The following is a 26628-nucleotide window of genomic DNA, read 5'->3' on the forward strand; positions in this document are numbered from 1 at the left end:
GGTGAGTGAGTACTGATGTCTCTGCCAATGGGATTCCAAATTATGTTCCTCCAGCCTCCTACTTCTTTGAGCTAAAGGAATCATCAGTTTAACAATAGTTATTATTTTGATCCAAGATCCCTTTTTTTTCTTTTTCACAGAAGTGTGACAATTTCTTAAAGAGGGTTGATGAAGTGGATAATGAAGACACTCCATTATGTAGGTCAAGCCATGCAAACACTCACCTTTTTTAGTGAAAAGCCTTGGCCAGGATGTGATGTCTTCAGGTGGACATTCATCTTGTGTTTCAACCCTGAACCATGTCATCCTCTCAATAGCAGGTCAGCAGTGGTATCCAAGCCACTGCCCATGCCCAGCTTAGTTCCTCCCTGCTATACCATGGCCAGCAAAACACACAGCAAAACAACCTACTGCAGTATGAACTGCATCTTTACTTATACGTTCACCATGATTCACGTATACCATGATTGCAGTAGGTTGCTCTTTGGACTGTTTGCGGCTGATGATTTTTCTCTCTTTCTCACAAATTTGACAGTTGCCATTTGTCTCACTTGGATTTTGCCATTTCTTGCGTCTCTCCTGCTCCAGGGTTTTAATGAGTGACATGAGCATTTTATGATGCACCACTGGTATCTCCCTTGGGTGAGTAATTCTGTACACCCTGCCAGGATGTGCACCATGGTGCCCATCTCCCCACACAGCTTGCACTGCGGATCCTTCCTCATACCTCAGTTGGGAGTGTGACTTGTTCATATCATAGGGTTGGTTATGTCTGCTCTGTTTAGAAAACATATGCTTTCCAAAGATAGTTATTCCAATTAAAAGTCCTACCATTTAAACTCTCCCTAGCACCATGGGTGTTGAGATCTCTGCAAGTGAGATTGTCTCCCTGGGAAATGGTATTTTACTTGATCTCTGATCCCTTTTGATCACAATATGCATCATGTAACTTGTTACCAAGTGTGGTGACTGGAATAATGATGGACAGAAGAAAGAAGCCATGTGTTGTTAAGTGCTACACGTAAGAGAGCGTCTGTTCTTGTTTTTGTCTAAAGCATCCATACTAGGAACATAAACAATACTGCCACCGAAAGCAAGTATACATAATTTCACAACATTAAGTTCCAGTTGTACTTTCTCCATTTCTATCAATAGCCATAAAAAAACACTTTCCATAATATCACAAAAGTAAAAACAGAAAATAATTTGACAAGCCATGCTGATCATGCTACTCAGCATGTGGGCCCAAGTACAGACAGCTTCCACCCTTGATGTGGACTATGTAGCGATTCAGTTAAAGCAAATGCAAAATAAAGCCAATATCCTACTGTGATTCTTTCAGCTCAGAAATGATAAAGATAGCACAGAAATAAATCACTGTGTCATCAGCATGAAAATGCACTTGAGTGTCCAAATAGTCTGTCAGCCTCCCGCACATATTAACTAAGCAGCACTGGTTCCAGTATAAATTTTTGCTGAAACTGATGAATAATTTCTATTCTTAGGTTGCATTGTTGGACTAGACAATCTGTAGCATGGGGGGCATTAAGAAGGCTGTTAGAGAATGGCAACAGTGTAAAAGACCCTGGAGAAAATATTACACACATTTACACCAAAGCTCAAAGAAGGCTTAGTGTAAAAGGAAAGTTGTTGTATAATAACGTAGGAGGACTGGTTGATTAGAAGTGAGAAATGCTTTTATGCTTGTTATAGTTCAAGGCATATGTTGTTCTGAGTGAGACACATGTTATTTTATGGGAGCATATGCTACTAATTTATTATATACGTACAATATGCAAAATATTACAGATCTGCTGTTTAACACAAGAAATCCATCACTCAAATATTAAATTGGCCAAAATAATGAAAAGCAAGGTAGTGCTATTTTTAAAGATAGGTGCAATTTATCTATTAATCTGAACAAACAAAAAGGATAAGACTCTCCACTTACCCTTTCCCACACAAAAGCAAACCCAGAATAGCATTACTCGGGTGTTTTCTCATGTGTGTGCATGTGTACAGATGAACAAACCAAGTAAATGACAGAGACAAAAAAATAAATAAAAACAAAACGAAAGCATGAGCTGAATTTTACTGCAGTATCTTTTACGTTTTCCACCTTCTTCTTCTTATTTATTTCTGAATTCAGTTTACTTGGAAAAACTGGCATTACATAAATCAGTTTCCAGCCTAAAGAGATTATTCTTTAAGGCAATATAGGATTCTGGATCCGACATTAAAACATAAAATCTATTTCTTTTTTAAAGATTAAACACCTTGCGGGATTTCTTAAGATTCTGTCAATGGATAAAAAAAGCATGCATCAATGGTGCAACAATAACGCTGATGTTTAAACAACATTTGCTTTTTTCATGAGATTTAAAGGAAAAAGATTGTAGAAGTTCACTGGAGGGGTGGGGCACGGTGGCTTAGTGGTTAGCACGTTTGCCTCACACCTCTAGGGTTGGGGGTTTGCATGTTCTCCTCGTGGGTTTCCTCCGGGTACTCCGGTTTCCTCCCCGGTCCGAAGACATGCATGGTAGGTTGATTGGCATCTCTGGAAAATTGTCTGGAGTGTGTGACAGAATGAGAGTGTGTGTGTGTGCCCTGCGATGGGCACTTCATCCAGGGTGTATCCTGCCTTGATGCCTGAGATGGGCACCGAGAAGTCGGATAAGCGGTAGAAAATGAATGAGTGAATAAAAGTTCACTGGAAGGTACTTTCTAATAATTCTGGCCTTCCACAATCCTCATACAGTTCATAGAACCCTACCATAACAAATAAATGCAACACTGACTAGTTTTGTAATATACCAACATGCTAGCTGTTACAAGTACAAGTCTTTTCACTTTATGGTCATTTAAACAGAGAAATTATTCTTTATTATTATTTTTGTACATTTCAAACAGATTGTGAATGTCTGGTGCTGATTGTTGCAGATGTTAACTTTCACTTAGTAGTAGTTTGAAAAGATATATATTTTTATGCTGAGCTGCAAATCCGGTAAATCTACAATGTAGTATTTACAATCAGCGGTCATTTTTAGTCACTTTGTAGATAATCAACTACTGACGGTAGCCCATCAATGACAGAGGACAAACAAATGATTTATTCCTTTTGACTATCAGACACTCCAAGAATTCCTGTAGCAGGGAGAGTCGTGCTGGACGGGTAATTACTAATGTGATGTGACTGAGACCTGTTGTGCCATGTATATTTATGTAACCTCTCTTTCTCTCTCTCTCTCTCTCTCTCTCTCTCTCTCTCTCCCTCTGAGTATGTGCATGACTAAGAATCAAAGCCAAAGCTGAACAGAGCACAGCTAGAAAACTGGAAAGCTGTAGTGTTGTTTGTTTTGGAAGAAGGTTTATGTTTCTGACTGCTTCTCATCTGTGGTCTGCTGTGTTCTCTAAACGGAGAAAAACTCATGGAAAAACTCATTTCAATCAAGAGCGGTTGTACATTGTATAAAAGAAGTCCTTCCAGTTACTATTTCACTGACAATCCATATTTCTGTATACAGTTATCAGTCCAACAGGGGAAAAAAATCTTTTCAGCACCAACACCACAATGGGCTTTCTGGAACAAGATATACTGAAATCACTGAGCCAAATAAACTACGCTTGTTTCAAGGCTATGCTTGTTTCAAGTATGTTTGTTTTTTTCCACTTTCCCTTTTCTTACATATCTTAAGAAATCTCTGTGAATGGATGTTTGCAGTGTCGGTGAAATGCCCTGCATCCTGTAAAAGTAGGTGATCCTTTAGAGATTAAACTGCCTAGAGAAAGAATCTTCACTGTCTGTTACTCCAGGACTGGATGCACATTTTGCAGTTTTCTTCACAAAGCAAATTTTAAAAAGAATCAATCTCCAGAACTTCTGGATAGCTTGCAGGGTGGATTGCAGGGTACTAATGGCTTGCATAAGTAATCACCATCTTATACTCATTTAGAGATTTACACTTTCTTGGTTGCTTTTGACAAATGCCCACTCTACCCTCAAAATCTTTCTGAAAAAAATGAGGGCTTACAGTAGATGTACCTGATACAGAATATAGAAATTTTCGAGCAAGTCAGTGGTAAAATAAACAGCAATATATCCACAGCAGGAAGAAGATGAATGTAGTTTTGTTATATTTGTATTAATACCAACACTTTTACATCATTTCATTTCTTCCATATATTGAACATGATCTTGAAATATGTGACTTCAAACAAATGACAGTTATGTGGCTGCATTTTATCATTCAAGACATTAACAAAAAGGCACAAATGCTAACCTGCTGCCAAACCCTAATCTTAGCTATTAAGATCATAGGGCTAGTTTTGATCATATGATTTGTTACTTGTTTGTTTTGTAATTGCAAGCGGATTTCAATCAGAATCACAACTGAATCATCTAAGGACGCATCGATACCAGATTTTTAAGACCAAGTACCAGCACTGATACATTCTCTGTAGTTATACTGGGCTCTTGGTTTCTTCTGCCTAATGCCCTCTGTACCCTCTAAATTTTTCTGGATAACGCACTTTAAGCAGAATCGTACTAATGAGCATAACGGGAGAGGTGGTGGATGTTAAAATTTTGGATTATTTCTTACAAACAAATCCTGAGCGGTAATTTCACAAATGATTGCCTTGTATTTGTTTGTCTTTGGACTTCATAAAATAAAATCAAGATAAAATCGCAAAAAAATAAATAAATAAAATTTGTAAATAATTTTGCAAACTATTTTATGTAAAGATTTCCCAATAGAATCCCAAATTATAGTTGTCTTCAGTTCGGTGAATATTAATGTTTATATTTACTTAGATTTTTTAGAACTGCATATTTCACTAAAGCTTAATGGCATTTGCTGTGTTTGGTCACACTATGTCTGGTTCAATCAAGCAATACAAAGTTTAAACCGCACAGTTTGTCTCCTGACAGTAGACTTTACCACAGACTACACAACATTTTGTGAAACTACGCATGTGGTTTTTCAAAATGCCATGGATACACAGGAGATATATCAACCACTCTATATTACACAGTCTCATACCAATGTAATAAATCTGCTTCTGCAACTGCTTCTAATCTGGCATTACAAGCACAATCACACCTGTCACAAAAAGCTCCATATGTTTTTTTTTCTGATCAAGCAAGCAGGAGAAACGTTCTGTTGGTCTATCTGTTTCACTTAATTCAAAATCAAGAACATCAAGTTGTTGTTTTCTTGAGTCTAGGTGCACCTTTTCAGGCATATCTACATGTTTGTGCTAGCACGAATGCAAGGTGTTGAGACTCAGGGCTTAGATGTACCTGCAAATATGATACCGGGGGGAAAAAACAAGATTACACTACAAATATAAAAAAGTTCTAGCAAGGCAGTGGTAAAATAAACAGTACTATATCCACAGCAGAAAAAAAGATAAATATAGTTTTGTGTTAAATTTGTATTACTGTATTAACACCAACACTTTTACAAGACTTGATCTCTTCAATATGTCGAACATGATCTTATAAAAAATGTGTGTGAATTCAAACAAATGACGGAGAGGTGGCTGCATGTCATCTGATTTCATACATGTCAAGTCATTAACAAAAAGGTACAAATGTTAACCTCCTGCCAAACCCTAATCTTAGCTATCATGATCTACAGTATCATATGATTTGTTACTTGTTTGTTTTATATTTGCAAGTGGATTTCACTCAGTAACACTGGTGTACCACCGAGCACCAGTCGATACCAGACTGTTAAGACCAAGTACCAGCACTGATACATTCACTGTAGTACTCACTGATACCGGTACCAGTGTTATTAGTTACACAGGCATACAGAGAGACAGACGGTTTGAAGGCGGCTCGTTTGTTCGACTGTTTAAACGGTTTAAACTTCAGTGTCAACAACATAAATTGTAGGGCAATTTGTGAACAATGCAGCTGAGCACTAAAGACTTCATTTGTAGCTGTAACAGTGTCAACCAAAAGCAATTTCCCAGAAAAAGACCTCTTAAAATACAGCTGCTATAATAATAACAACCAAATACTGTAACCAAAGCCAAGAGTGTGGCAACAGCAATACAGCAACCACAGGGATGTGTGTTCACTAGAATTCAGCTAACAAAGACATACCACTGATGAATTATTTGAATATAGTGGTTCCTAGAGTGAAACCTAGATGTTTAGGCACTAGAAATCATTCTAAAATCTAATGTTTCTTGTTTCATGAAGAACAGATAACCCAGAGCTAAATCTATCACAGAATTCCAATTACTGCATGAAGCCAAAAGATTTTTTCATGATATTTAGGCTAGAAATCATATTTTGTTAACTAACCATTTCTGAAAGAGTTCCATTTTAAACCTCCTTTTGACACTGTTGGTATTTTTAGAAGAATCAGTCTATAAAGCTACAACAGGAAACACATGAGCTGAGGAAATGCCTACTAAACCTTTTTATTTTTTTTTTGTAAATTTCATGAACTGACATCTATGATCAGTAAATCATCAACAATACATTAATAAAGTATAACAACAACAATCAATCAATCACAGAAAATGCCCATTTGTCAGTTTTAATATGTTCTAATAAATCAAATTGAATTACAATACCCATATTACACTATGTATTTACCTTGGATCTAGCGTAGCGATGTGATGCAATAGAACAGGTTTTGCTCCACCTTGGAAAAACACTTCTGCACAGCAGCAAGCAAAGTGGACTTCATTATTTGTATCCCGTGGTCCTTGTCTTTTTCTTTTGACAGTAATCTTTGTAAAACTGAGACAGCAGGAATGAGGGCAAGGAGGCCAGTACATCTGAAGAGCTCCCCTGTCGAGCCAGTTCTTCAAACAGAGCTAAGATGGTTAGCATTGTCTAGTAGATGAACACTGATGCTGTCCAAGAGATCGTATTCGCATACAAATATTCCAAGGGTGTTTTTCTGCTCAATTAGAGATTGCTGCATGCAGAATGCGCTTGACGCAGTTGTTTAATAGGTTGGTTTAACTGAAGCTACAAGTGGGAGTATGCTGTTTATGCTTGTATTTATGCTTGAGTATGCTTGTATACAGACACACTCTCCCAGTTTAAATGTAGATTAAAGGCATATCTCTTTAGCAAGGAATACACAAAATACATCCTACATCTATGTGCTCCATTATATACACATTATTATCTAGTTCTGGTTAATATTATGAACAGCAGCTACACTAATTCCTCTCCAATTGCTTCTTTTTTTCCTTCCCATCCAAAGAAATTGTGCCAGCTCCAGTTGTGTTCCGCTTCTTGAAGATTTCAGACCTTCATTGAGAAGAGCCCAACCCTGTGAAGATACTGAGGGATCATGAGAATTGTGAACATTCAAAGAGAAGTTACTTACTACATGTGGCCTTTCAGGACAACAACCTCCTAATCAATACAGAGGTGTCAGACTGTATATGACTGGAGAAAAGACATTATTCATAATAACACTGTCCGTTGTTTATAACATTTTATAATCACACTCTCACCCAAATGAAGATGGGTTCCCTTTTGATTCTGGTTCTTCGCAAGGTTTCTTCATCTTCCATTGAAGGGAGTTTTTCCTCACCACAGTCACTGCAGGCTTGCTCACTGGGGATAAATACGAATCCATTTAAGAATATATCTAATATTAATCTTAAATCTTCATATAAATCTGCATGATATTTACCTTTTTGTACTTTTTTTATGTTCTGTAAAGCTGCTTTGAGACAATGTTCATTGATAAAAGGAATGTCATATTTGGGCTCCAAAACATTAAGAAGGAATCAGTATCACATGCTATCAGTAAATGAAAGTGGTTTTGAAGAAGCGATTGATCCACGATTGCCTCCTCAGTTATTTGCTAACATTATTCTTTGTCTTGCTAATGTTTTTGCATTGTCGGTTGCCATGTGCTTCAGCTACCAGTAAATTTGTCAGACTTCCTTTTTTAATTATCTTTCAGAAGTTTTTTAAGTTGCTTGCTTTTATAAACTTGTGTTCTTCCTCACCTTCGATCTTATCAAACACAGTCTGCTATGGTGGGATTTGTGTTATTAATCTTGAAGTAACAACAAACCACTGACACTTTGTGCTCTCCTGCTGCAGTTTCTTTGTGCAGCAACATCTGTGCAATTATCCCTGTATGGTCACTGTATCGGTATCGATGCACCCCTACCACAGACACCATGCTCTTTGTGCAGTTTATTAAACACACATACTGTACACCCCCCAGATCAGACAAGTACAGCGTCTCACTTCATAAATATGTTTGCAAAAATTATATGATTGCATATACATTTAATTATATTTAAAATTTGAATTATAAAATAACATGTTAAAAAATTGTTGCAAAATATTATTATTATATTAATATTAACTGCAGTTTATTAAACAAGGACAGGGAAACAAACACAAAGACACTCACTCAGATCCGTGGGCTCTCAGCTGAAGGGTATATAAGAGAAATCATATTAACCATGCCTCATTAACACAGTAAGTGAAAGTTCATCGATTGGCTAGAGCACAAATATGACTAAACATACATTTTGTTGGAGGTCAAAATGAAATATACACAGATTCGATACGCTGAATAACGCAACATCACACAAACACGCCTACACAGTTTGGTAATGCACTCGCAATATCCATTAAACTACTGACAGTAAAGCACAGACTACTAAGTGTTCATTCTTTCTTTATGACACTGCTTTAATCAGTATTAACTCAAATTTTCATATAATGTAACAGACTTCTATGGAAGCTTGTTTCTGCCTCATTTTTAAAAATAATAAAATACAATTGTGACTTTTTTCTCAGAATTCTGATTTTAAGTCTCAGAATTGCGACCTTATATCTCAGAATTGCGACCTCATATCTATGAATTACAACCTTATATCTCAGAATTGTGACTTTATTTCTCAAAATTGCGACTTTATATCTCAGAATTCTGACTTTATATTTCAGAATTCTGACTTTAAATTTCAGAATTTGTACTTTAAATCTCAGAATTGTAACTTTATATCTCAGAATTTTCTCAGAATCTCAAGTTTTTTAGTTGCAATTCTTGTCTGGACTCTTAAAAGAAATATCAGTTGTGTCGTAGACGCAACAATCCAGATGATGCAGAAGTGACATATTTTATACACCAACAGTTTCAGGCATCAGAACGTCAGAAAGGTGGATGCACCAGAAATGTTGGATGTCTGGGATTATTACAGACATAGAAACTGTCCGCCAATTAATGAGACTTTTAGATGGACAAAGTGTGGATCTTCGAACGCGAGGTCATCTTTGTCGACACGTATATAACAGTCGTGAGCCACAATTTGTCCATCTAAAAGTCTTATTAATTGTAATATGTCACTTCTGCTTCAACTGTTTTGTTCCGTCTACACCATAACCAATTTCTCTGTAATGTTCTTTCAAGAGTCCGAGAGGCTTAGCTTTATTTTTCTGTGGAAAAATACAAGAATTGGAAGGAAAAAAGTAAACATTCTGAGATATAAAGTCACAATGATCTTTTTTCTCTAATTTTTTAAAACAAGGTGGAAACAAGCTTCCATAGACTTCTTCTCTTTGTCACAGAGATCTGCAAAAACATGCATGACTCTCTAACCACAGGCCGTTCTGAGGGACCACGACGCAATTGGCAGTGAAATCACTCACAGACTCAGGCTGCTAGAGTTAATATAATAATATAATACAATAAAAATAGACAGTAATTACTTAATATTGAAACATTTACATTTAAATTCACATCTATGACATATGACAGACGCCTTGACCTATGAAGATATGATTTAAAGTTATTTTTAAAACACAAATCTGATTTTGTTGAAATGATAAACGAGCACAATACAAACTACATACTTTAAAATACACATTGAATAACTATGTATTTATCTAACTACAAGTTATACGGTATTTGCAACTTGCTTTATCAAATGATTACTCATACTGTCTATTTTCTAGCACGGTGCTACTGAATGGTAAATACATCATATACACAAAGTAGCCTAATTTTTCATGAACGTGCAGTAAGCAAAGACAAAACAATAACTCCGAAGATAAGTTAAAAAGAACGCAATATTCTTCTGAAAACCATTTGTCATCTCACAGCTTTTGAAACGAGCATTACGTAAATCCTCCAGTGTTCCTTCTTTATGCAATATTTATGGGTGTGCTGTTAAGCCCCTGTGTAGGTAGCCTTTAAATAAAGTGCCAGCTCTAATACTGTTTCTGCATGCTTGTGTGTATTGTTTTTGTCTGTTTTTGGCAATTAGGATAGTTCTACTTTTGTAAACCAGCTGGAGTATAAGGCTCTCTTTTATGTATGAGCTCTAAATTGAATGCATATATTGCAGTGGTAGGTTACTGGGAAAGTCCATGTAAATGTTTTTTTTTTAACTTATCATAGTTACCATTCATTTCTAAATTAAATAAATTGGAGAGATAGCTAATGAAACTGCATGGTATGTTCTTTTGTGCACATGCTATTTGTTTTGTGGCTGCTGGACATAGAAGCAAGAAACTGGTTTTCCAATGTTTGTGCATACAATTATGAAGTTAGGTTTTAATTGGGTTAAACATAATGCAGCTCATTTAAATGTGCTCGTGTAGGGGGGAAAACCCAGAGATTCCTTATTATAAGAGCGTAAAAAGGGACCCAAGAGACACACTGTTAATTTACAGAACAGTTTAAAGAACAAAACACATCCCGGCATAAGGCCTTTTGTATTAATTGCTGTTTTGTGATTATAGTGTACATTGTCTTTACTGGCGTTATACTTTAATACACAGCATGTTGCTGTATGACTGGAAAATGTCATGTTCATCTAAGAAATCATGACTTATATAATTGTTTATAATAAAAACAACTATAGACATTGAATTCTTTCATGACGTTTTCATACTACCACAGCTGTATCCACTGGATGCCGAGTTGCCCAGCTTTTAGGTGTTCAGAGACACAGGCAGTAAATAATTCATAGACCATCTTAAAATGTAAAGCTGTTGGAAACTAAATTAGAGAGCTGTGTGGAAGTGGGGGAAGCAGTAACACCACATGATTCTGGTTCGTTTCATAGCTATGAAGGGAAAATAAAATAAAGGTTCCCTAATGAAGATAAAAATGCATATTAACTCTGTGGTAATAACAGTATTGTGTTTTTTTAAATCAATAGAATAAAATGTAAGAATTAACTTTATATATTGATGCCATATTTTACTGCAGAAGGGTGAAGCAGAGTTTACAGTAAGTCTACTTTACTCTTACCACTCTGTGGAATACTTAAGATAGATATCCAAATTGCATTTTCATCAGACGTGCAAACATTGTCGTATAGAGCTAGTGCATAAAGTACTCCAAATGTTTGGGAAGTATTTATTTTTACTAAAGGACTAGGTACAAACTATGAAGATCTTTCTGTTTGTATTTTTTTCCTAATGGACAAATGGATAGTTCATAAAATGTACAACATTTATTGTATAGATATTTGCATTTTGTGAGGTTTAGAGACAAAAATTATAAATGGGCGTCAGCAATAGAAATAACATTGTTTCCCTATTCATTTCTTTAATCTAAATGTAAGAGTAAATAACTAAATATTCTTCACCTTAATGTTGCACCAATAAGCTCTTTTTTACATGTCCAAGCCAATCTTTTACATAACACAAGAAATAATATTTCCTTTCTGAAATTCCAAAACAATTTTAATCTTTTTAATCTTTTAGTCACAAATCAAGTGAATGGTTAATCCCTGCCAGACAAGGTACAGTAACTATTTAGACTTTTGGACCCGATAATTGGGAGTCGTAAACTCTCATGTTAACACTGAAGAGATAATTATATAGCCATCCATCAAAAGTAAAACACCAGCAACATCAGTTATATTACTGTCTTCTACACTTTCCCTTTGCTTCAGACCTAATAATGCCTCATCTTTGTTCTACCAGGACATGGCGTCATCAATTCTGGAGTCTCATTGTTAAAATTTTGATGTCAAGCCACAAGATAATGTTACACTTTGGCCAAGTGCTGTATTCAGCCCTATGGCCACATCTGTATGATTCTGTATAGTTGTACTGTATATGTTGTTATGGAATATGGACAGAATCTTTTGTAATGTCTCTACCTCCAGACAAAATGCACATTATCAAACCTTATTGTCTATAAATCTCAACAATCTCGCAAGCTATTTTTTATCTGCTCTGGTGTTAAACAAGAAGAAAAACTCCTATGTGAATGTAACACCCATGTTTGAGATGTCTAGCAGCAGTGAAAGGTACAAAGCTAAAAATTGTCTCACATATACCATGTCATAAAAGGTGTCTAAGAGTAAGAAAACGAGCATAATCAGCGTTGTAATGAATACTGGGTAAAACATTTAGCAGGCAAAATGGAGACTGATTTACAAGCACGTTGTTTACTCATACATCCTTAAACAACAGAGTTCACCATCTGATCTGTGGGATTTATGGAGACAACTCATTGTTAGCATAAACACAGCTCTGTGTGACTGTTCACACTTGATCTCTCACAGTGATTGTGAGTCTGTAGCCACTTCACCTTAAAGGGCAACAAATCTAAAATAATACAAAACATACCATGTCTCATGGTTGACTTTGAGGGCCAGCATTAGAGCAAAATAATGTAAAAGACAAGATAATTTATGATTACTGCAGACGTGGGTAATACAGCCCAGCTGGTCAGTCTGCTGATGAGATGTTCTCTGTCACTAATAAAACACTGACATCACTTCATTATTAACATTAAGGGAGACATCGCAACCGGCTTGTTGCTGTATCTCTTAATGACTCCTGCTGGATCAAAATTTCCATACCGAGACAAGATTTGATATACATATATGTCATATTTGACATATATTTATATGTAAATACATATTTCACTCATCCATGCAAAATAATTCCAGACAAAATAAAGATATCACTAGATAACACAAGATAAAAACATAAATTGCCAATTCAATAGTCCTGTCTACTTATTTCTAATCAGCTCCGTAACCAGTGGAGATTAGATTCAAAATGAAATCGAACACTTATTGACGCAGCCCAGTTTCTTTTTGATGCGTGAGGATAGGAATAGTTTCATTTCAATAATATTGCTCAGTGTATTCTCAACAAGTCTCCAATAACTGATAAAATATGATGCCTTTCATAAGCCACCAGATAATAATGAATTGGATTGCAAATTGAATTTACAGAAAATATGAATAGGACCATCATGCCTGGGTATCTGTAGTTGTTTTGCTTTTTTGTAAAGAATACTGTAGTATCTGGGCCACAAGTCTATCCAATACTGCATTTTACAAAACTCTCTGGGCTTAGCCTAGATCTGCATTCTGAATATTGTGTTCACACACATGGGTGCACATCTCCATCTGTGTCTGTAAGCTGTCTACCAGTGCACTAGAAAGCCTCCCTATTGACTGGCTGACAGTCTGCCTATCATGAATAGATTTATTTCTGTGGGATTTAATCATCTGCATTTTCACCTTGTGGAGTATAATCATAATATTAACAGTGGCCACAAAATATGTAGCAATGCATAATTTACGAATTATAGGAATCAAATAATGAATGAATTAATCATCAACACGGGTTAAATATAGACTCAGTTAGCAGTAAATAGTGTATAATTTAGACTATGGCGTAAGATTGACCTCACTCTATAATGTGTATATGTATACTGACTAAATATAGTTCTTCATGTGACAATAATGACCAGTCAATATTATAAACATGCATATTTCTTAGTCCACATCCACAGCTCTTTCTGTTTTGTTTGGGCAAAGTATTTGTTCAACGTGACCAGCTTTCAAATCCTCAACTTGCTGCATGTGGCTTTCCTATCAGGGGTTTGTCATGACTTAGGATTTGGAGGTGAACTGTAGCCTATAGCTCAATCAGCTTGACTGTGCTGGTGGAAGGGATGCATTATATCTGGCAGACCCTGTGGCTTATCTACAAGGGACATGTGACCAAAGAAGTGGCAGAGCTGTGCAAAGAAATCCTCCCTTTTTAGCTATCTGAAGAGAATCTATGGCCACTGCTGTAGCATTGCTTGAGATGCATTCCACTGCTCTTTAAGACTCAAAATGCTGTCTGGGCTAGATCTCTGTATGGCATGTAATTTAGTGTTACTTGATCTGTGTGTACTCCTTTTATAAGTACCTTATTCATTTTGGAACTTAATGACAAATCTGGCCTGGTATGGGGAGACTGCACAGCTGTCCCAAAACAATATAATGTCTAACAAGCAACATACTATATGCAACCGAAAATTATATATTCCTTCTGTTATTATTTAGTTTTTTTTTTTTGTTGTTGTTGTTTTTTGTTTTTGCCAAGATATATGTCATCATATTATAAAAGCAACCAGATTGCTAATTTTTTAAAAATCTTATCTTATAGGTCTGGAGCTTAACTTTCCAGGGTATCTGAAATTCATTGATTGATTATAAGTTATAAGTCAGCAGGGGCTGAATTCTGACACACAAGAATGTAGTAGAGATACACCTACTTTAAGATAGTATAAAAAATATTTCACCAGAATAACATGAAAATGTTTTAATTTAGGTTATTATCTAACCTTCACTTGGTTCATTTACCAAATGTGGTGATAATCATTATCAATATGCCTAAACATGCCTAAAACCTTGCTAGATGACTATGATTTCTGCATTTAATGAATGCAAATACATGTTGTAGAAATATGCCTAATATACTTTGCTTTTAGTTAGATCTGTCAAAATATCTTTGATGCTCCTCCATCATAGTTGGGATGAAAATGTTAATAAGCAATTTCCTCCCTTTTCACTTTTGGTGGTAGTCATGTTATAAAATGCTGTAACTTTACTTATTGTTTAGATATACTGTACACAAAATCATTCCCTTTAGGTAAATATAGGTCTTATTTCAAAATATATAGTAGTAAATGTCAAAATGTTATTGAAATAATTTTCCCAGACTGCCATACCTATACTCAAGCCTGACAAACAGATGCTGAAAAGCAATATTTTAGCCACAAATACGTGCATAAGGAATGTTTGAAAAGCCATTTAGTGCAACACATTTGACTGTTTCTGCACTACCTCACTGACTGTAAAATACATTGGCATTTTATGGCTGAAGTAGTCCTTTAATAAAAGGATTTAACTAGGTGTGCTTTCTGTCCATGTGTGTCTCCTGTGCTGTAGCCTCCAGATGAACCAGCAGTAATCACTCATAACTTTGCATGAGAACTAACTTGCACACGAGAGGCATGCTGAAGGTATTGATCTCATTTCCCTTTGCTGTCAACAGTAAGTCACTTTCACAGTGCCATTTTATATACAGAGCCTTCTGTTTCATCCATTCCTGGCCTAGGACTGGAGATAGTCATCCTAGATGCAGCTTAATTTATGCTTTAAGAAATGAAGACAAACATTTATTTTCTCTACAGTATTTCTAATGTTTGTCTAAATTAGTAAAAACAGAATGCAGTTATTTTTGTGACAATGTGTCACTGTATTAATCACATTTGTCAGAGTGTGTTCTCACAAATCACCTTTAAAGGAGACGTGGTAAGGAAATGGTTAACATGGCATATTTATTATTAATCTCGGCCATCGATTCAAGTCTCTGAAATAATTCCACAGTCCCTGTGATAATTTTTCTGACTTTAATATGAAAATTAGCCATCCATTGAAGCAAATGTATTATGTTAGTGCAAAGGGCATTTAACCACTGAAGGTGCTACATCAGCAATACCATAGCCTCAGTGAAAGCTCATAAATTAAGATCTGTTTCAGTGAACAAAGGAAAAAATACAATGAACAAAAGTGTTCACATTGATCATTTAGATTTTTAAAGGAAATCTATTATATGGTTGATGTTTGATCATCATTGCAAAAGCAGTGGCTTGATTAAAAGTGTGTCTCCAGTGTAATAATGCTTCAAAATCACACAGTCCATGTTATAACATACAGTCATTAGTAGGCTGTCAAAATAAATCTCCTTTTACATCATCAGTTGGGAAATAGTTCAATAAAACACTACTTTTGTAGGCTCTTTATGTATTTCTGCTTTTTGTGAAGGAACAATTGAACACACTGTCCTTTCTTGGCTGTATTCATTGCTTATGAGAAATAAATAATCGCATTTATGTGAACGATCACCATTACAACACACCCCATCGGCATGCCATGTGATATGATAAGAATATTACCGCTTATTGGAATTGTATTGCAGCACAATCTTTCTCTCAAAACATACATACATACATACATAAACACATAAATACATAAACACATAAATACATACATACATACATACAGTACCTTCAGCACATTCAGTACATACATACATACGTACGTACTTACATACGTACATACATACAGTACCTTCAGCACATTCAGTACATACATACATACGTACATACATACATACAGTACATGCATACAGTACATACATATGCACAAACATACATTTAACAATTATAGTTTTTAGATTAGCAACACTGACTTTTTTTCATTAAAATACAGTTATAATTAGTGTGCATGAAATTAGAAAGCGTTAGAGATTTTTTTATAGTGAAGTGTGATCACAGACACCTTAGCTTGTTTTCTCCATCATACTGAGCAATTACGCATTTGGGAAGCACATTACTATTGTTGACAGTTCATCCACACAACAGTTTATTTGAAAAAAAAAAAAAAGCACTTAGACTTATATGAATAAAAACACTATATACAATATAATGTACAGCAATATCTATTATTATGTAAAAAAAAATATCTCACTATAAAAAAATACTATAATCCTATCTAGTTGTTGCTATTTCTCAAACAGAGCAAAGATGATAGACTTCAGCAGCAGATTTGAAATCTGGTGCAGTCTTGTTTTCTAAAAATAAAAACTTAAAAGAATTTATTCATTTCATTAATCACACTCTTAGGAAGTATCAAAGAGAAAACTGAAGGGTCCTTGCTTCCTAAAAGCTGTTGTAGATAAAAAGCTGTGGTACTTCAGAATGTCAAGAGGGTCCAGGTACATCTGAAAAATAAGATTTCCTTATTGTACTAAATACAAATTCACGAATAGTCATTAACACAGAATATAAGTTTTAGTCTTGTACTGTGGTTACCTCTCTTCAGTTCTCAGCTACAATGTTGTGTTTAGATCAAGGTTTCCATGGTAATCAGTGAAGGGAAGTGATGATTGAAAAGAATGTGCAGGAAATTTTTGCTTCAGCTAGCATTACAAGCGTTACAAGCAGATTCCATGTTTTAAATAATTCAGATGATATAAACGATAACGTATAACATGCGATGAATGATAAAGCCGATTGTCTGGCATATTTAGTGTGATCTACCTCATCAGACAACGATTAACAGTATCATTTAATTTTGCTGGGGAACAGAGACATTTTACTGCATTGTTGCATTATTATAATGTTGTTCAAGCACACTTGAAAGTTATGAAGAAAAGTGAGTCAGTGATAGGTTTTAAAACAGTATATAGGGCAGGCCTGAATCAGCAGTGCCAGCTTTTCTACACATTACTCCACTTTTCATTTCAAGAGGTGATATGGTAGCCTGCCTTTAAATAGAGTTGGCCTGCCTCATGTGGAATGTCACAACAAGAAGCTAAATTTCTTTGATCATATATTTAATGCTCGATCTTTTTAGCTGCATCCATATCACAACATAAATAAGATTTAAAGTAGACAGAATGCCGCATGCTTTTCAAAACAGACCTGTTTATTCGACCACAAATTTATTGCATTTCGGTTTTGGTGCTGGCTCAATGAGTTATGCCTGTGACCCAGTGCTAGTTTCTCTCTCTCTCTCTCACACACACACACACACACACACACACACACACACACACACACACACACACGTGTAGGTCATATTTAGCACACTAGACCTGTCGTCTCATCTTTGTTTTTAAACGTGATATGACAGACACTAATGAAGTTTAACAAAGAGTTTTTACAGTTCAATGCATTATAGTTGTGTTGTTTACAGGCAGACTTGCTATTAGGCAGATCTGTAGAAACCAACCAATCAGTCAACCAACCTTTATCGCAGCTCTAATAAATTTCAATACAGGGGCAAACCTGACAATTTGGGAGTACACAATAGCTCCAAATTGGATTTTAGGATATAATCAAACTTAGTCGTCAGAGTGCTTATGAGATGAAATGAAATATGCAGTCAGTATACAAAAGCCTGGTTTTTAGTGTCTCACTCTTAGAAACATTGCATTGGCATATTAAATCTTTTGATTGCCGTTTTGAAGCAAATAAGCATATATGGTGATTATATTCTGCAAATCGTAGGCTCATGAAATAAATATAAAAATATGTATGGTTAATTGTGTTTCAGCATTCAATTTACATAGAATTCTACTGAATTGTAATGTTTCTGGCTGTGGAATACTAAAGCAATAAGAGGCTTTGTATGCTAATGTGCTATATGCAGCGCTGTCACCCACAGAAGAAACAAATTGAGACTGGAGAGCCTAGCCCACGTTCAATTGGTAATGTAATTTGTTCGTCCTTGACAAAAGTCATTTCCAGAACTATTGGCACCCTTGATGAAAAGCAGCATGTGTTAATATATAAAATGCATGCAATTACTAATATTAATCAAACAGTATGGGGCATCATTGGATTATTGGTGTCCCTCATTGGATTATTGGTGTCCCTCTCCCCTCCCTCCAGGACATTTACGCGACCCGTCTCACCCGAAAAGCCCTCTGCATTGCAGGTGATCCCACCCACCCATTACACAGCTTCTTCAGTCTGCTGCCATCAGGGAGGAGACTGCGGAGTCACCGGGCCAGGACCAACAGATTGAAGGACAGCTTCATTCATCAGGCTATCAGGAAGCTGAACTCACTTTCAAACTTGCCTCCACTTCTCTTTTCTGCCACAGGCTCCACAGATCTATGAAGCCAACACTCCCCTTCAGATCCCACATCCCCAAGGACCTTCCACTCCCCCTCCCACTAACATAAGGAAACATGCACCAGTCACTTTGTGCAGCATTGGTCTGCCTATTCTCCACTGCATCTACATATGCTTTGCACTTTATTTAAATTTCATTGCTAATATGTTGCACCTTGGGACTGAGAGAAATACATTTTCGATTCTTTTTTGTGTATATACTGTAAATGTGAAAGAGTTGACAATAAAGAAAAACTTGAACTTGAACTTGAATAATGCTGGGTGTATATGATGCAATTGTTTCTGGGCTGAATCACTATTCATTCATTCATTCATTCATTCAGATGTCACAAATTCTGTTTACATACAAAGTCCAGACAAATGAGTGCCATGAAATAGAATATCAGTGGTGTGTAGGCCATGCCAACAAGACACCCCCCCCCCACACACACACACACACACACACACAAAACCTTCTCATTTGATTGGTACATTTCAGATGTAACTGAACACTGAGTGTAATAAGAACACTAACATTAATAGCTCCCTTTCCTTGCTGGATGAGTAAAATTGTAACTTATTCTATTCCTTGAAATGAGATCTTGATTTTAGCTAATTTGCTATTCACCATAATTTGCATTAATGCATAAAATGGAGTTCAATTTCCCCTCTAGTGCTTGAAATGTTCTCTGTTTCTCTTCAGAGATTCAGCAAGTCAGTTTATTCTCAATCAGTTCTTCTGAATAATAATTCTTTTGTTTCAGCCAGTGATCAGAAACTTCCTTTTCTATTTTTTTTAAAGGTTACACACTCAATTTGACACCATGGGTTGACTGTCCTAGTCTGGAAATGCATGATCTGGTCAAGTGCTGCAAAAATAGAAAATTAAACAGATTGAATCACTGAAGCATTGTCAGTGCTATAGGTCACAGGAGCAATAAATAAATAAATAAATAAATAAATAAATAAATAAATAAATAAATAAATGATATCACATACTCACAGATAGTAGCCATCTTTAAGAGAATATAAAAGAAAAATAAAAAAATCCATAAAGTTAATTACACAAATGCAGTAAAATAAGATTAAAAAGTATTAATTATTTTAAAAAATCATGTTGCATGGGAACTGTGAATAATTGAGCCAGTGTAGGTGAACGATGATAAAAGAAGAAGCTACCGAACAATGACTCTCATTAAATCAGTTAGTCCTCATCTGACATGAGCAGTCATCACTTGTTGGAATAAAACATGCTTTTCATTCTCATTAGAGCCTTTTTGTGATTGCTTTTGCCTGCTGCCTGTGAAAAGGTACAACTTTAACAAAGAAAAAAAAAAGTGGAAAGTTTTGTTTAAGCCAATAAGGCCAACTTTTACACATATATCACAAACAGATTTATTATCTCAACCCAACAGCCATATCAAGGTGCTTCCACTGATTAAGCAGAATTCTTTTTTTTTTTTTTTTAATGGAAACAGAAATAAAAAATCTAGAAGAATAATGCTCTAAGGTCCAAAGTGTAATTGAATAATTGTAAAGTGTTGACAAAAGAAAGGTGTGTGTAGTATGTCATAAAGTATTGAAGTTCTTATGTAAGGGAGGTGCAGATTAAGTGCTACCATCTTATGTTAAGAGCCCAGAGCAAACACGGGGCTCAGCAAAATCAGTGCAAGGCAATAGACAGGTGAAAGTCGAACTGAACCGTGCAAGCAATCTCTTATCTTCCTACACATGGCTCACTCATCACTTTCTCCCCCTCACAGAGGATTTTCCAGGGGAAATTTGAAGGCTGTATTGTGCCACTGCTGCTTTTAGGTAAGAGAAGATGACAACAATCTCGATAAATACTGTAAAACCTTTTTTATCTGAGATTAGATGATATCTCAGTGCTATTGAGTGACATCAGTCTTTTCATGTGTCCTATATGGAACAAGATAGAAAAGTGGTTGATGGTCGCTTTTGCCTTGCTACACTGCTGCCGGTCATGTAATTAGTGCAATTACGCCAACTCACTCATGCTAACTGAATCTACTTACACTCCTCCCATACAACAAGTGCTGTTATGAGAGCAAAAGCAGTCTGATTATAATGCAGAGTGGTGTGACGACAAACTGTTATGAAACAACAGCAATTCACATGCAGTGAATGTCAAAAAGAATCAATCCACCGAGTAAATGTCCTGGGGTTGGTGGGGGAAAAAAACATTTATTCTGAGAGAACATTTGGCTGTAAGTCAGTATTCACAGAACTACATCCTCTCAAACATGATTATAATAATAAATGAATATTGACAGAAGATAAGAGTAATTATTGCAGCATTTCATTGTCATTTAATTATAAACCACGTAGTACCTGTATGAAAGGAAATGGACAAAAAGTCAATAACTCTGTAGCCGTTGAACCAGCCAGAGCTAATGAATGATTTTTTTCCAGTTTTAAATGTAAGCTTGCTCCATAGCTGTAGTTTTCACTCATTGATCCACCCGCCATAATGTTGACCTTTAGGAAGATAGAAGCCCGGACCAGCTGTAAAGCTCTCTCAGAGACAGAGACTGCTGTCTGTGATGCATGAATCTGAGACAGGAACAGTCTGCTGCAATTTCAAAAGAGAGATATGGGAAGTGTTACATCTAGTGCTGACTGCAGAGAAGATTTCACTTTAGTATTTCTGCTGTTCTCTACAACCTGCCCCAGACGCTGATGACAGCTGCTGTGGACAACGATTAATGGATAGGAAAAGACTGGCTAAATTAAGAATTTCACTGCCTCCTGAATTAAAAGCATATACAAAAAATGGACTGGATCAGCAACAGATGTGTCGAGAACATTTGAAAGAAACTTTGTATTGGAACCTGTAGAGCTAATTCCTACTGTAACATTGATTGATTGACCATATAATTTAAATAGATTTGATTATAATTGAGGACCAAGCACTAAAAATACACATTTTTCTAATTCTTCTCCTTATATAATACACACTATGAGAGTGTATAGCAGATTATAAAACTATTTGTACACTCTAAAAGAAATAAAACCTTCTCCTCATCAAGAGTAAGTCGGTCCAAATCATCTTGGATTTGATCTTGGATCACAAAAATTATCCTAATATTTCTATTTTTCATAACAGTTTTCCAGATGCACCATAATAAAGTTTACAGAAATGATAGAGAAAGGAAGTGAACCTTTATCTCTGTGGAGTTGACAGTAAAATTGAGGTGGTATGTGGGTTTAAGACCGCTTAAATATTACTAATGAACCAAACTACTCATGAAAGCATTGTTCTTACAAAATTAAAAATTTGTTCAACACAAGAAACACCGTTTCATTATAACTACCACATAGCAGGGATAGCTTAGTGACTGGACCCCTTAATCGCTGTTTGGCACTGTATTTATACATAATCTTGAATTAAGTGATTTTTTTTTTCTTCAGAAAAATAGTGGATCAGCAAATAAGAATTTGTCTGCTAAGTCATTTGCAGTAATCCTTTTTAATATTTGTATTTTTTACCGAATGTTTTTACCGAAGAGAAAACTGATATTATCAGTCTCTAATGTTTTCCTCACTTTGGCTCACAGATAAAAGGAGGAGGGGGGAGGGGGGCGACTTCCCAGGGGACTGGCCCTGTTATGGTATTTACAAGTCTGTGCTGAGTGATGCAGTGGAGGAGACTGACAGTGATGGACGACTGAGCCTATAGCTGTGCAGGCCAAGCACCTGACTGTTTGAATACTGATGGCTCCTTTTATTGCAGAGGTTAAAAGCTGAGCTCTTACTGAGGACAGCACTTGCTGCCTTGGTTCTTGTTATAATAGTAAGCACTAGAGCAAAGACACTGTCAGCAGATACAGAAAAAGCAGGCACAATTTGATGCTGAGGACATAAACACACTATGACAGGTGCCAAGCCCAGACATATCTAGCTAAAGCTCCTCTCCACTTTGATCTAGTGTGTATTGGCGCATGACAACACCTTTAGCTGGCAATCAACATCAGTTTGGGAGATGAGCTGAAGGGTATTATTAGTGGGTGTGTGCATATAGGTGCATGTTCATGTGGTGTGTGTCAGAGACAGAAATAAGGACAGAAAGATTTTATAGTGAAGTAGGCCATCAGGCATTAGAGCACCAAGTGTACCAGTGTACAAGAGGTCTGAGTTGCACTATGGCTGTAGCTCAGGCTTATTGAGACACTTTCAATACCAGTGACCTTTAGGAAGATGGAAGATGATGCCTGCTGCAGGGCTCCAACAGCCTGGTGTGATTCTAACCAACAAAATTAGCATTTACAACAAATATGTAAAATAAATATTCTTTATACAAAGATGAGAATACATAAGAATTTATCCAAGGAACAAACTAAGTCTGAATATAAGTGATATATAAAACTATTAAACAACCAATTAAATTCTATTAGATTTGTACCTAAGATACCTAAGATAGTTATGCTTTTGTACCTAAGATAGTTATGCTTTCTATACATTGTGCTATGTTGTTCTATGATGTATTAATGATTGATTTATTTACTGTGGCCTAATAATAACATTCTACCATTGTGAAATAAGCAATTTAGTGGCCAAAAATTAATGTATTTAAGAATAAAGTTTCACTTAATTCAGTAACAGTTTTATTCTGTGCATGAGACAGACATACACCCTGGATTGGATGCCAGTCCGGCACAGGCACCAGGTGTAAATGAGTGTATGAATGTGAGTGCACAGTGCTCTGTGATTTATCTTTGACATTCTGGCAGGTGGAAGGAGAGCAGTGAACCTGCAGGGAACCAACATGGACAAAGGATGGAACCTGGGGCCATGGAGCTGAGAGACAGCAAAGTTTTCAAAAATATGGATTCCTACTTTTAAAAATATGGATTCCTAATGAGGCAGAAATAACCTGCTTGTTTCAATGATAGCTGGCTAGGAGGAGAAACACATTTGAGATAGCACAAGAATTAATTTCAATCACCCATGAAGGAATTAAAGGTACTGTATAATTTGCATTCAGGCTAAGTGTATTGCATTTTGTGTTATATTAGCCATGTGTGTTAGCCATACATTTGGTAGTTAGCAGATCATTTTATATGTGGAATGTTGGCAAAACCATCTATCTACCTGAGCAGCTGGCATATAAATAACTAATCACACTGTTTATCTAGTATATCTATTGACTTCTCACTGTGCTCTGTTAGGGACAAAATACTGTTCCTAACTGTTTATAACTGCCTATTGAGTAAATCTCTGTTTTACTAGATATTTAGATTGCATTCCCCACAAACTGCACCTGGGGAAGCAAAATATGGATTATATTGAATAATAAAAACTCTTTCTCTGGCACAAAGTAAAAACCTTGTCCTTGACAATAAATGCTCATGTAGAGTCTGCTTATCCTGCTCAAGTTTATTTGAATCAATGCATCTGGAGTTAGCAGAGATTTAATTAATTTTATTAAATTTGTTCACCTTTTACACCCTGTATCTAGTTTTAATAATAATGTAGTAGTAATGAGGGTCTGCGCTCATTAATATAGTGTAAAAAAAAGGGTCTGTGCTCATTAATCTAATGTAAAAAATGAATCTAATAAAAAAATAAAAAAAAACAGTATGCTATGATGACCTTATGCAGACCATCTTAGAATATCTCTAAATGTTGTTATTTCAACTCTACAACGAATATATATATATATATATATATATATATTTTTTTTTTTTTTTTTTTGGAGAACATTGTTCATCAGACAATGACTACATGCTGTCTTCTGGTATTGGCTGGTATAATTTTCTTCTATTTTGTGGTGAAGTATCTGGGAGAGGGAAGTTTGGGGAAAGTATTGAAATTGATTTTCTGTCTATGGTTATCACTCTTTCTTTGTAAAGATAGTGATTACTGCTGGCCATGTCATTTCTACAGTCTCTGAAGTATGTCTGATGCCATATTTATACTGCAGAAATGTCACAACCATAAAACTAGACATTGTTCTGTATTTTATATAGCAATACATCATTAAAAGCTTCATATTAAATTTGTTGATGACACTAAACAGCTGTTTTGGTCAAATGTAATTTTTATGTAAAATATAACTTGGATGTCTCTATTTTGGTCAAAATATTGTTTTTAACATTCTCAGAAGGGACACATAACAAAGCGCAGCTATTGATACCTTGTGCCTGCAGTCAATAAGATACCTTGCAGGAAAATATGAGTTGAAATGTCATGTCTGTATTTCTGGATTTAACTTTAAGCATTTCTAAGAACAGCTATGGACATTTCTAAAATAATTTTAAATCTAAAGTTTCAAACTATACAAATATAAAACATAACCACTATCCTTTAAACGACTTTCATATTGAAAATATTATCAAAAAAACAAAATAAATATATTTAATATAGAGATTTTAAAAAATAGAAGAAGCAGAATTTAATAATCTAATGCTTTTGTGCTATCATGCCGAATTGGAAACTGCTAAAATTAGTAAGACAAAAGAATATACTGCCTTAGTTTAATGTTACAAAAATATTTTACATAGTCCCAGGCTCACATATTGATAAATTACTTCAGGCACTGCACTAGTTATTAAGCTAAGCATCTGTTCCCTTGACCTATACCAGTTTGTCTGACACTCTTAAAAGTCACTAGAGTCCACATTAAGGAGCCAGTCATTAATGAACTTACATATGCAGTCTGCTAATTAAATCCTTTGGCCTCAGACACGGTTGTGTTGCTATTGCTTTTAAAATCAAGCACTATTGCCTATACTGCAGGAGCTTTTTAGTTGCAGTAGATGTTAATAAAGTGTTACTGATTACCACAGAGAAACACTACACAGGAAAATATTAAAGTATGAGTTGCCAAGGGACTAACTAGTAAACAGGATGTAAAAAAATATCATTATCACTGTATATTGATCACTTTAAAGTCTGGAATCTCTTGGGAATCTGTTAAATGTATACAGTTGAGGCCAGAATTTACATACATCTCGACTAAAATCTCATTTTATGTTATCATACTTTTCAGTATCATCTTTGCTCAGTAAGAATTAATTTATCTACTATACATTTTATTTACTATATAATATTTTTTGTGTATACATACACTTTGGTGGTGTTTGGTGGCAGTGTTTAAACTAAACTAACTAGACATGCACTACATTCTCACTATGTTTTGTCAGAATTTTGCCCATTTCACCAGAGAGAGCTGGTGTGACTAGATCGAGAGACTCCTTAACTTTTACACCACACATTTTCTGTGGGATTCAGGTTAGGACTTCACGTGATGGATACTCAAATACTTTCACTTTGTTATCTTTAAGCCAAAGTTAGAACTTTGGTTCATACCTGAGAGTTAATTGGTACGTCTTTCCTAAATAATACAGTGTCTTTATGGTCTCAAGATTTTTAGATTTGCATACAATGGTTTATATGATTTTTGAGGTTTTTGGGAAATTTTATTATATATATATATATATATATATATATATATATATATATATATATATATATATATATATATATATATAATTCTTCTATATTTGCTCCTATTTTGTCAAGGCACTGTCTTTAATGTTACATACTTTTACAGACATTGGTGCAGTGTGTCAATTAATCTTAATTATGACAATTATATCATTGTCTTCCAGTCTCAGTCAACTTTTGACTCACTTTAATTAAAGCCAAGACAATTCAATAC

Source organism: Tachysurus fulvidraco, chromosome 11 (genome assembly GCF_022655615.1).
Source record: "Tachysurus fulvidraco isolate hzauxx_2018 chromosome 11, HZAU_PFXX_2.0, whole genome shotgun sequence".
Lineage (NCBI taxonomy): Eukaryota > Metazoa > Chordata > Actinopteri > Siluriformes > Bagridae > Tachysurus > Tachysurus fulvidraco.